Source organism: Notolepis coatsorum (genome assembly GCF_963971535.1).
Source record: "Notolepis coatsorum genome assembly, chromosome: 12".
Lineage (NCBI taxonomy): Eukaryota > Metazoa > Chordata > Actinopteri > Aulopiformes > Paralepididae > Notolepis > Notolepis coatsorum.
In genome coordinates, this window is record NC_140176.1 from 36,246,634 (window position 1) to 36,260,192 (window position 13,559).

Here is a 13,559-nt window from a genome sequence, read left to right on the forward strand (position 1 = left end):
TATCTGTATCTGTGTACACTCTGTGTTCATGGAGTTCTGTACGTTACCATCCTGTACGTTACCATCACCTGCCGCGTCTCCGGCGTGAGACGACGTGCCAGCCATCACCACCTGTCGCCGTTTGCCTGGAGTGGGACACCGTCTTCGCTCTCTAATTCTCTACGGGAGGTTTTCCAGTGTTCCCACTCCAGACGTCAAGCCGGCTCGTCATCGCTCCCGATTCCACGGGAGGAAGGCGTCTCTTCGTGATCCTCGTTCCTGGGGGTGAGGCTCGTCGTCGCTCCCTAGTATTCCACGGGAGGACGGCGTGTGCCCATCCCGTTCCCCTTGGACCCAGGCTCGTCGTCGCTCCCTAGTATTCCACGGGAGGACGGCGTGTTCCCATCCCGGTCCCCTGGGACCCCCTTTGTTCTGCGCTGCCCGTCTGCAGCATCCGAAGAGGAGGAGGAGGATCTCCGTGCCAGGCCCCGCTGTCGGGCCCCTGTTCCCGTGCCAGGCCCCCGCCGTCGGGCCCCTGTCCCCGTGCCAGGCCTCCGCCGTCGGGCCCCTGTTCCCGTGCCAGGCCTCCACCGTCGGGCCCCTGTCCCCGTGCCAGGCCTCCACCGTCGGAACCCTGTCCTCATCCCTGTAAGCAGCTCTGGCCCTCGCCCTGTCCAAGGCCATAACCCTGTTCTCTGTCCCTGTCTCCAGCCCGCCTCTCCGGGCCTCTGTCCCTGTCCCCCTCTCCAGTGCCCCTGGTCCTTGACATTTAGCCCTGGCCCTGTCCCTTAGCCTTAGTCCCTTAGCCTGTTCGCCTCTTAAAGGCACAGTGCCGCATTTTCCATATTTCTTTGACTCTAGTGTTTTTGTGTTCTCCCTTAAAGGGACTGTGCCGCTTTTTGTTATGTAATAAATAAATGCCCTGTTTTTGGCTTACTCTCATACCTGTCTTGTGTTGTGCGATTGGGGTCGGTTACAAACCATAACAGTTGAGGCTATGTCGTAGCCCCCATATAGCCCAGAATATGTATATATCTTTGCTTTTTGTCTCGTCTTGTTTTATTTATATCGTCTTATTGTATGATTTTATATACCGTGTCATTTTATATGCTTTGTTTTTGCTCATTTCTGTATTGCTCATTTCTGTATGTACACTAGACGTGAATGAGAGAAAGTTCAGTTTCCTTTTGAGTTTAAATAAAAGTTTGAAATGAAATAAAATTTAATATTCTCATGATGTGTCGCCACGCATTCACCACGGGTGCACCGCTCATCACCACGGTTACCATGAACGAATATCAATCAAGTTATTATCATGTTACCATGAACGAATATCAATCAAGTTATTATCATGTTACCATGATCGAATATCAATCAAGTTATTATCATGTTACCATGAACGAATATCAATCAAGTTATTATCATGTTACCATGAACGAATATCGATCAAGTTATTATCATGTTATCATGAACGACAATCAAGTTATTATCATGTTATCATGAACGACAATCAATGAAGTTATTATCATGTTATCATGAACGACAATCAATCACGTTATTATCATGTTACCATGAACGAATATGGATTAACCCATTTAGACCTAAAACACCTGCTAATAATGCATTATATATATATGTTCTTTCCTCATTCACACTTCATTTTAGATTTCAAACCTTTATTTAAACTTGTGAGACACTGAGATTACCCTCATTTACAGCAACAACAAGCTTACAAAGCAAGACACAGTTTATCAGCATTTTAGGCCAATTCTTTTTAAAGAGGAGCAGCTGGTGGCATTAATTAGTACTCAAAACGGTCCCTGTGAAGAAGGCCTTCTGAGCCCAAAATCCTCATTGAGGATTTTGTGTGTACGGCATTTTGTATACTGTGGCATTGATTAGTGCCCCGACTCCAAAGCCCTCAGTGGCCTGGCTCCCTCTTATTTAATGGATCTCCTCTCCACCCACGATGCTTCTAGATCTCTTAGGTTCTTCAGTCACTCTCTTCTGGTGGTTCCTCCATCTCTAGGCTGAAGACTAAGGTCCTCCAGCCACTTTCTCCTGGTGGTCCCTCCATCTAGGCCAGGGGTCGGCAACCGTTACTATCAAAAGAGCCATTTTGCCCCCTCCTGCACGAAATAAAATTCACCTGGAGCCGCAAAACCTATTTACCCTTAAAATGAAGATAACACAGTGTATAACGTTTGATATATATTTATACTATATATAGAGAGGGATTGGAATGTGAGAGGAGCGCTTGTGGAGAGAACTAGGTCGCAAGGTTGCCCTGACGACAGGCAGCTGGATGTTACCGTCACTTGCGGGGGGATTCCCCAGGCTGGCAGAGCTGGCAATGTCCACGACAGCGGTACCATCCGAGTGTTTTTGGACTGATTGTGACCATGCTGCATGCGCTGCCGTCTGACACCCCGGGACCATGTGAATCAGCTGAGACAGCGTATTTATGTTCTATGTAGGCTATCTTGTTGCAAAATAATAATAACAATAATAGCCTCATTGAAAATATTCTTGTTGCTTAGTACAGTTGGTTATTTTCAGCGTTTTATGCGTATCTGTTATTTAGTTGGACATTAATTACATTAGTAGATTTTTCATTTTTGTTTATTTATTAAGTTAATATAAAACCGTGTTTAGAATTTCTTTGAGTTTGTTAAATACATGCGTTTGATTTTTTTAGTGGGAGTGAATTTTTTTTGTTGTTCAAATGAATCTGTCCACGCTGAATTAAACCCTCTACTTACATTTTTTAAGTATATTTTAGTTGATGAATTATTAAACACTTTTTTATTTCAGTTCACAGTATCAACTCGATCTTCAAAATAAAAAAATAATAATAAATAGCCGTTATTTATTTCCATATTATTATTATTTTTCAAACCTACAGGGAGCCACTGCAGAGTAAAGAGCCACATGTGGCTCCAGGTTGCCGACCCCTGATCTGGGCTGAAGACCAAGGTCCTCCAGTCACTCTCTTCTGGTGGTCCCTCCATGTAGGCTGAAGGGTGACTGTGCCTTTGCAGTTGCTGCCCCAAAGCTATGGAATTACTTATATTTGTCGTATTTGTATTGCTTTTTTATTTTGTATTTATGTTTTGTACCATGTTTTTACTATATTTTATTATAGTGCCATTCATATGTGTGGCACAGCACTTTGGTGCAACTACAGTTGTTTTACATGTGCTTTAGAAATAAAACGTAGGCCTACTTACTTTCTCACAGTGGTCCCTGCATCCTGAGCCCACCATCCTGTTCAGCAGCGCAGGAGTTTGAAGGTTTAAGGCGACTGTTTCGGTTGTGATCCCAGTGTCTGTTCTTAGGGATACTGGGACGCAGTGGCGGCTGGTGAATTCTTCTCCACTAGGGGCGCTATACCAAACATTTTGCAAACATGTACAAGGCACGCATTGGCGAATATTATCACCATTGCCATCGATCAATATATGATCACAGTCAGTCAAATGCAACCACGTTTCCAATAGCCCAACACAAACACGCACAGCTCTCTCTCTCTCTCTGTCTCTCTCTCTCTCTCTCTCTCTCTCTCTCTCTCTCTCTCTCTCTCTCTCTCTCTCTCTCTCTCTCTCTTTCTCTCTCTCTCTCGCTCAGATCCATTCAATAATAAGCACATATGTATATCTTGTCATTTTAAACAAGTTACCATTCATTGTCTGAGTGGTTATGCCCCACCCGCGGCGAAATTAGAGAGAGAGAGAGAGAGAGAGAAAGAGAGAGAGAGAGAGAGAGAGAGAGGAGAGAGAGAGAGAGCGAGAGAGCGAGAGAGAGAGAGCGAGAGAGAGCGAGAGAGAGAGAGAGAGAGAGCGAGAGAGAGAGAGCGAGAGAGAGAGAGAGAGAGAGAGAGAGAGAGAAAGAGAGAGAGAGAGAGAGAGAGAGAGAGAGAGAGAGAGAGATCGCAACTATACCTTGTTAAGTTGAAACGCACAGTGGTCCAGCAGGCAGAAGGGCTTGATAAAGAATATCCACTCCACTGTCCAGACTGTGTTGATGTCCATTGTCCATGCATGTCCAGTTGTCCACACTGCATCCATATAGCTTGTTGTTAACCAACAAGTACTGTGAAGAGCTGTGTCTTTGCCCATTTCCTCGTCAAACAGCCTGCAAAGTACCTGGCGTTCTATCGCCCTGCTCTAAGACAAACTCTAACCTTAACCAACTTTGAAAGAGTGCCTAAGCTTAACCGTCGAAATAACTTGCCTTCACGCTCTAAGACAAATAGCTGCATCACAACAACACAGTCTACCAACCTAGAATCCAACCTAGAACCTAGAAACTGGCGTTGGCCAATCAGAGAGAGCGTCTCCGCGAAATGCGGCTACGAAAAAAAATGCTGCTACGGAAAAAAATTATAGACGCTGCTGCTTAGACCGCTTCAAATCGCGCCCGGCTTCCATCATAAACATCATATTTCAACGCACAGCGTGTTACGCACTGATTGGCTGCGACGGATACAGCGATGAAACAGTGACGCGCACTCAGAGCGCTAGTGCGTCTAGCCCGGGCCGAGAAATACGGCTAGGAGAAATGCGGCAGGAGTGAGTCACTTCCTGTTCAGGAAAACGAGTATTTTTTATTTGATATATTAACGTTATATTGTGCATTGGAAACACAAACATACTTAAAATGAGTAAATATTATTAATTTTAAACATGTTTATATTATTTATAGGGCTATAAAACAAAAAACAATTTTTTTTTTCTTGTTCTTCTCTCATTTAACCAGGGGGGGGCGGCGCCCGAGCGCCCCTAGTGGCGAAACGCCACTGCTGGGACGACTCTGCCCTTGCTTGTCATTTCTAATAATTAACAAGTAATTCATATCCAAAATACATACAGATGATAAAAAGTATAAAAGAAAGTATGTAAAAACGATAGCACCTTTATATATTTTTGAATCACCAAACGTCAGCATGCCTATCGTGAACGTCTCTCCACACGTACTGCCTTAACACAAAATGTCACATGAGCCTGTCTGTTTGCTTTGTAAGTTATTGGACCCCAGGAAGAATAGCTGCTGCTATGCAAAAGCTAATGGGGATCTAAATAAAATAAACAAAATGACAGACGAGTGGCTAGAAGAAATGGACGCCCACAGTCTAGTTTTGATTGAATTGATTGAAAACGTTATTAACAGATTGCAGAATGGGTACAGTACAGTACAGCTCAATACATACATGGGTAGGAGGGGTGGGTGGGGGACACTGTACAACTGTACAAACAAAACTGTACATTGGATTATTGACAAGACCATACTTGGTAATTTATTGTACATTGGAGGGGGTTGTGTTCGGACATTTACAGGGGCCAGTTTCGAGTTGCAGTCTCCCTTAGGTGTTTTTTGAGAGTGTTTTGAAAGTGGGTAGTGATTCACATTCCTTTACAGCTTTGGGTAGGGCGTTCCACATTGATGTGGCATAATTGCGAAACGTGTTTAGTCCCTTGTTTGAGCCGAATCTGGGTTTAACATGATTTGTGGAGCTCCCTCTGGTGTTGTGATCGTGGTATTCACTGACCTTTGGGAAGTATTTTGACATGTACATGGGTACCTTGGTCATGTAGTGTATCTTGTAGACCAGGCCCATTGCAAGTTGCTGTACTCTGTCGTCTACTCTAAGCCATCCTAGGTTGTCAAAGTGGGCAGGGGTGAGGTGGGTTCTAGGAGTAAAGTCAAGCAGTAGTCTGACCAGTTTGTTTTGAGATGTTTGTAATTTTGTTTTTAGCGCCTTTGAGGTGCTTTGGTACCATGAGGTGCAAGCATAGTCGTAGTACCCTTGAATGAGTGCTCCTGCAAGAGTCTTCAGGGTATTCTTGTTTACCAGTGAGGAGATCCGGTACAAGAAACGAGTTCGTTGGTTGACTTTTTTTATTACATTGGATGCCATTTTGTCACAGGAAAGATTTGCCTCTAGGATGGAACCCAGGTAGGTAATATCTTCTTTCCTTGTGACAATATTGTCACCCACTGTAACTGAGAAGCCGTCGGTCTTGCTGAGTTTGTTATTTGAACCGAAGAGAATGGACTCTGTTTTGCCCATGTGTAATGATAGTTTGTTATCAGCGAGCCATATGCAGATTTTGCCTAGTTCTGAGCTGAGGGTTTTTTCAACCTGTAACTTGTTCTTGTCAGAGACCAGCAGGGCTGAGTCGTCCGCAAACAGGAACAAGTTGCAGTCACAAGCTGACGACATGTCATTTGCATAAATTAGGAACAGTAGCGGACCTAGTATGCTTCCTTGTGGAACACCACAGCTTACTGTGAGGGGGGGGGGGGTAGGGTACCGTTTACCTCCACCATCTGCTCTCTCCCCCTCCAGGTAGGATTGCATCCAGCTCAGTGATAGACTATCAAAACCAATTGCTTTTAGCTTGTCAATCAGAATGGTGATAGTCTGTATGGTAATGCTGGATTTTACTGCTGCTTTCTATCTTTACTACTGAGAAAATGTTAATGTTATGGTGTTTCATCCTCTGCTTTGGGTAGTTGCCTGCGAGGAAGCAGATGGTCTTTTTCCAATGGAGATTATTCTACTAGTGACAAATGATTTACCTTGCACACTGGAAAAAAACAACTGTTGTTATGTATGCTGATGACTCTACCTTACCTTGTATCGTGCAGCACAAACAGCTGAGATTTTGTCCGAGTTACTTAACACAGAGATGCCAGCTCATTCAAAGCTCTGCAGCTAGGCTATTAACTAGAACCAAGAAGAGAGACCACACCAGTTCTGTGTTAGCTACTCTGCAGCTATAGGCTATTAACTAGAACCAAGAGGAGAGACCACATCAGTCCAGTGTTAGCTACTCTGCGGCTAGGCTATTAACTAGAACCAAGAGGAGAGACCACATCAGTCCAGTGTTAGCTACTCTGCACTGGCTTCCGGTAACATTTCGAATTGATTTGAAGGTCCTGATTGATTGATTGATTGAAAACTTTATTAACAGATTGCAGAATGGGTACAGTACAGTACAGCTCAATACATACAATTGTTAAGGGGATGCAGACCAGAGAAAGACTTTCGTCTTGTTTACATCAGGGTCCCCCATTTTCAATTCATCATAACATATATGACATACACGACATACAGATAGACAGTACTGCTACATCTATACATTTATGACATACCAGATTTGCAAATACAGTACTGTTTGTGATACAAAAAGAGTCCAGAAAAGAGAGTATATACATTTGACATAGAAACTGTACATTGGAGGAGGTTGGGTAGGTGGGGTCGGGTTGGGTGGGTGGGGGGGGGATTGTACATTGGAGGTGGTTGGGTGGGTGGGGTGGGGTGTTGGGTAGGAGGGGTGGGTGGGGGACACTGTACAACTGTACAAGCAAAACTGTACATTGGAATATTGACGAAACCATACTTGGTCATTTACTGTACATTGGAGGGGGTTGGGTTAGGACATTTACAGGGGCCAGTTTCGAATTGCAGTCTCCCGTAGGTGTTCTTTGAGAGTGGTTTTGAAAGTGGGTAGTGATTCACATTCCTTTACAGCTTTGGGTAGGGCGTTCCACATTGATCTGGCATAATTGCGAAACGTGTTGTTGTGATCGTGGTATTCACTGACCTTTGGGAATTCTTTTTTTTCCCCTCCATTTTCCTCCGATTTTCTCCCATCCCAATGTTAGTCGTATGCCAATTCCCAATCCCCTTCCTGGTCGCTGCGCACTTACCCCCCACAGTCAGATCATCTGGGAGAGTGGAGGCTATCACGTGCTTCCTCCGACACACGTCCAGCCAATCAACCGCTTCTTTTCACCTGGCAGCGCGGATCCTCCCTGAGAGGGCGTAGCGTGTGGAAGGATCACACTATCCCACTCAGGTCCTATCCGCGCTTAGCAGGCGCCCCGACCGAACTGTAGGAGTCGCTGTTAACAACGACCCGGACCCACCCCGCCAGCTTCTCCCACCCTCTAATACAGCCAATTGTATTAGTGTGAACGGCCAGCCAAGCTGGTGACAACCCCGGAGCTGTGAGCTTTCGAATCCAGCTCACAGCTCCGGGGTTGGTGACGAACGCAATCTCCGCTACACCACCTAACCGCGAATTATTATTATTATTTTTTTAATAATAATAATCCTATTACTGTGTTATACTATCATGCACTCTTCCTACTATACTAATATGTATCTATATACTACTATGCACTCAACACTGCAGCACCCAAGTTTCAACACTGTTTGATAAACATTGTTACTCAGCTGAAAGAGTTGTACCCTTCCTGCTGACTTGTCGTACAGAACTTGTAAGTCGCTTTGGATAAAAGCGTCAGCAAAATGACAAAATGTAAATGTAGGCGATCGATAGGTGACAAGATCATGAAATAACTAGATAGTCGTTCATGACATCACAACGACATCACAATGAGTGGTGCTCACTGAGGCGTGCTGGTGGCAAATGTACGGCATTGGCAATACAAGTGCTCTGTGCTCAGAAGGGCAGCGTTTCCATGGAGAAAACCCGGCCCTTCACACGCTGCCTATAATTCTGGCAGGTTGGCGCTATGGGGATGTAAATCACCCACTAGCTTCTCTCCTATTCAATCTCTGGCAGCATAAACCCACACCAGCGCCGCATGATAGACCAGTGTGATGAGAAGCACCTTCGTGTTGACAGGCTGAGTTAGTATTTTTTTTACCTTTGGTACAATATCCCTGTGATAATATTTTCCTAACATTCACTTGAGTCTGGGCTTTTTCTGAATACAAGCACAGCCTGTCCTTGGGAGCTTAAAGGGGCACAATGCTGATTTATCTCGCATGTAATCTTGGACACATCCACAAAAAGAAACTCTAAAACAGTTTTGCACACATTCATTTAGTTTGACAGTTATTGAGAGGAAATTTGTTTGAATGTGGCCACCGGTGATGTCATCATGGACATTGGATGCGTGTGTTGTGTTCATTATGGTATAGCTCCATGAAATGAAAAAAAAAGTAGCTACAGCTTACGTTTCAAGCCAATTCTCCTGTCTTCCTGACTCAACCTTTCTTCCTGGTCCATGGAGGAGGGTGGTCGTTTGGTAATAAATACAATGGTAAATGGTGCATTTATATAGAGCTTTTATCCAAAGCGGTTTACAATTTGTGCCTCACATTTCACCCATTCACTCACTGATTCACACACCGACGGCGGAGGCAACCATGCAAGGTGCCAACCTGCTCATCGGGAGCAGTTAGGGGTTAAGTGTCTCACTCAAGGACACTTCGAGGAAGGGCGGGAATCTAACCGGGAACCTCCGGATTAACAGACGACTGCTCTACCTCCTGAGCCACTGTCGCCCCATCGTTTGTGTCTGGTGGGTTAGACCAGGGGTTCCCAAACTTTTCAGGCCGGGGCCCAGAAAATAAGGCGTCAGAGAGCCGCGGCCCAATGCACATCGTCTGGCTTTTTTTTTTTTTTTTTTTTGCCAGGCGACCGATTTTTTAAGCCAAATATCACTTCAATCCTATTAAGTTAGTTCAAGTTAGTTATTCATTTATATGTGCTATTTATGAGAGGGCTAACTTGTTGCAAAATAATAATGATAATAATAATAGCCTCATTAAAATACTATTGTTGCTTCGGTTGTTTTCAGCGTTTTATGTGCATAATCTGTTATTTAGTTTGAAATGTTCGTTGAAATAAGTAGATTTTTCGTTTTTGTTTATTTATTAAGTTAATATAAAACCATATAGTCACATTTTAGAATACAATAGAATAGAATTTTAGAATACAACTAGAAACACTGTCCTAGCCTGCTTCTAAGTTCAGTGGCCTGACAAAAAAAATTAAATAAAAAAATAAAAAATAAAATAAATATTTTTTTTATTTTTTTTTATTTTTTTTATTTTTTTTTTAATTTTTTTTAAATCATCTCGCGGCCCATCCGTGGCTGCTCGCGGCCCACCTTTGGGTCGCGACCCCGACTTTGGGAACCACTGGGTTAGACAACACCCCCCCCCCCCAGCTGGACGACTAACCCCGGCCCGTCTTCTGGTATGAGAGTATCAGCATCTCACCCCCCCCCCCCCCCCCCCCTGGTTGCCAGCGTGTTTGAACATCATCGACACGCTTAGAATCAAACGCCATCCGCTTCCAGACACCTGCGGAACCAGACTGTTGACTGAGCCCAGATGTCCCGATTGCCCTTTCAGTTCCGTCCCCATAGTGGCATTATAGGTTTAGATTAGATTAGGTTCAAAGGTCATCATACAGCACAAGTACAGTACAATGTACAGGTGATTAAACTGGGTATAAGATATATAAATTAGTAATACTGAGTAATAGTGCTAATCAGATGTATGTACAGAGTTGTAGTATTACTATGTACAGGTATAAAGACACTGTGGTAGTAAGTCATACTGACCAGCAGCATAACTAGTAAGAGTAGGTAAGGGATATGTACAGATACAGTATAGTATCTACAGATATGAAAAAATGATTATATGCAGGTATGTACAGACAGATGTGGATATATGTGGATATATACAGTACAATAAGAATAAATATATATAGATGGTACAGCATTATTGTACTGCTATTGCTATCATATAGAGTTATATGGGTTAAATTCAGGTGTATAAGTAGGTATATAGAAGGATTATATGCAGGTATTCAGACCGATCTGGAGATATACTGTATATATGCAGTAAATATAAATGTATATATATAGTATATACAGCACTATTGTACATGTTACGGTGCTGAAGCTTGTTTTACATTTACATTACATTTTGTCATTTAGCGGACACTTTTATCCAAAGCGACTTACAAGTTCTGTACGACAAGTCATCAGGAAGGGCACAACTCTTATCAGCTGAGTAACAATGTTCATCATCGTGTGTTGAGTGCTACAGTGTAGGTTAGTATATTAGGACAAGTGCATGACAGTGCATGAGCCCCTGCCCCCCAAATTGTCTGTGCACGCCCCGACTGCCCTCCTCTACGTGGCTTTGATAAGGTGGAAATCTAAATCACGGTCAGTAAGTGGATCTGTTTGTGTAGTCTGCTGTGTGTATCTGTTTGTGTAGTCTGCATGTGCACAGATGTGTGTGCTAGCTGTCTATCAATGTCCCCCCCCCCTCCTCCCGTTGGTTCCATCAGATCATCCACCAGGGATATATTCCCTGGATGCATTGCCCCAGGGCCCAGGGGTGTAGTCAGTCTGTGATCTCCTGCTGGCAGCTGTCACAGCAAGCCTCGCTGTGCGTGTGTGTGTGTGTGTGTGTGTGTGTGTGTGTGTGTGTGTGTGTGTGTGTGTGTGTGTGTGTGTGTGTGTGCGCGCGCGCGCGCGTGTGGGCATGCTGTCTCAGCAGGGAGCTGCTTCTCTCACTGTGATGCTTCTAAACAGGAATATTAAGATCCTGACCATCAGTCTCATTGTTGTTACTGAGAAACCTCTGAGAGAGATGGAGAACAAACACACACACATAAATACACACATCCAGACACACACATCCAGACACACACACGACCAGCTCACTCGGATCATCTGAACAGGCGTTTCTGGAAAGTGCTTAATGCTCTTTCATATAAAGCACTTGTCAGTTCCCTCATCCATCTCTTTCTCTCTCTCCTCTATCTTTCTCTCACTCTCTCCTCCTCCGGAGAGGCCGTTAAGGCATGAAAAGTGTTAATTACGTACTGCAGGGAAGATGCTAAGTGGATACATCATTGTGTTATTCTTCCCATTGGAGTGTTTGTATGTGCAGAGCCATAACAAAGACACCGTGAGGCGCGTCACGGGCCGAGAGGGCTTTGATGGCTGAGCAGGATGAGTCATCCCACTCCATTTAGACCGCTGAGCACAAATGAGACTCATTTCCCACTGCGAGCGGCTCGGGTCCCCTCGGAATCCTGCTGTGTCTTCCGTGCGGTCGGCTTTTAAGTGTAGGACGGTGGATTACAATGATTATACCCTAAACACTTTTGTGTGTTTTTTTACTTTTTCTACCTCAGAACTCACCTTCCTCGGTTACCTGTTGCTTTCCAGAGTCGTACGTAGGAGACGGTCTGGACAAAACAAGGGCATCCGTTAAAGGTGCTGTACGTGGTATTTGTTCGTTAAAATAAGTGGTCTAACGTGTTAAAATAATAGCTCTACATTCCGACAGCCATCACTGATATAGAGTGTTTGGTCAGTAACATGGGTCTCCCAGTCCCTCCTGCTCTGCAGTAAACACAAAATACACTTTAACCAATCAGGGGAGATAACTCTAAGCAAATATGTGTTGTAAACAGGTACAATTATCTACCAGTGCAGTAACAAATTTGGCTTGGCAAGATTTCTTGAAATAAGTCAAAAAATATATATGGTTCTCTCTTCTGATTGGATAAAGTGGAAACGGGATACCAGAAAATGTATTTTCTGTTTACTGGGAGACCCATGTTACTGACCAGACACTCTACAGTATATCAGTGACGGCTGTCGGAGTGTAGAGCTATTTTAACACTCATTTTAACAAAGAAATACTACTTACAGCACTTTTAAATCTGTCATGCCCATCTTTCACGCTCCTCCAGCTTGAGACATCTACGGTAGTGGTTCCAACAACAAGCATCAATATGGACGCTATGGCCCGCTAAGCCCTTTGATGACGTTGACTGGGACAAGTTCCAATCAAGCTCCAGTGACGTCAGTGAGTTTGCGGATACTGTTGTTAGCTTCATAGCAACACTAGCTCACAGTATCATCCCCACGAAGACGGTTCGGGTTTTTCCGAACCAGAAATCGGGGGTTGACAACTCCATCCGGGTTGCCCTGAATGCTCGCACTGCTGCTTACAACTCGGGCCGCATATCCGGAAATATGGATGCGTACAAGGCAGCGGCATACAGTCTGCGCAAGGTGGTGAAGGCTGCAAAACGGCGATATGGGAACAGGCTGGAGACACAGATGGATCAGAATGACACCGGGGGCTTATGGCGGGGACAGCACAAGCTGCTATTTTTAAACCTAGACTGAAGACGTACCTTTCTGGCCATGATTTCATGTTAGAAGTGTGGGATATTTGTGGATATCCTGAAGAAGAAGGTTCTCAGTCAACCGAGGTTCAGATAATACCAAGGTTTATTAACCAAACAGATAGAAATGTACAAATAGTAGTTAGAGAGAATGGCTGAGGCTCGCGGCCCAGGTGATCAGCTGAATGACCCAGGTAGCGACCTGGATTGTTCTCGGGAGGAGTCTTATATAGTTAAAAGGGGGGGGGGGGGGGATGTGGTCCCATTTGATAGGTCAAATGGGTGGGGGGGGGGGGGCACAGGATTGGGGAGAAAGGGGAGGGGAATGTCACATGAGGGAGTTGGGGAATCATTATATTATTCCACAGAAGCCATTCGTTTCCTTCGTTGCCTGTTCGTCATGAACATTCTACTGCCATCTTTAAAGCTGCTGTTCGTCATCAACATTCTGCTGCCATCTTTAAAGCTGCTGTTCGTCATTCAACATTTTACTGCTATCTTTAAAGCTGCTGTTCGTCTTCAACATTCTACTGCTATCTTTAAAGCTGCTGTTCATCATCAACATTCTACTGCTATCTTTAAAGCTGCTGT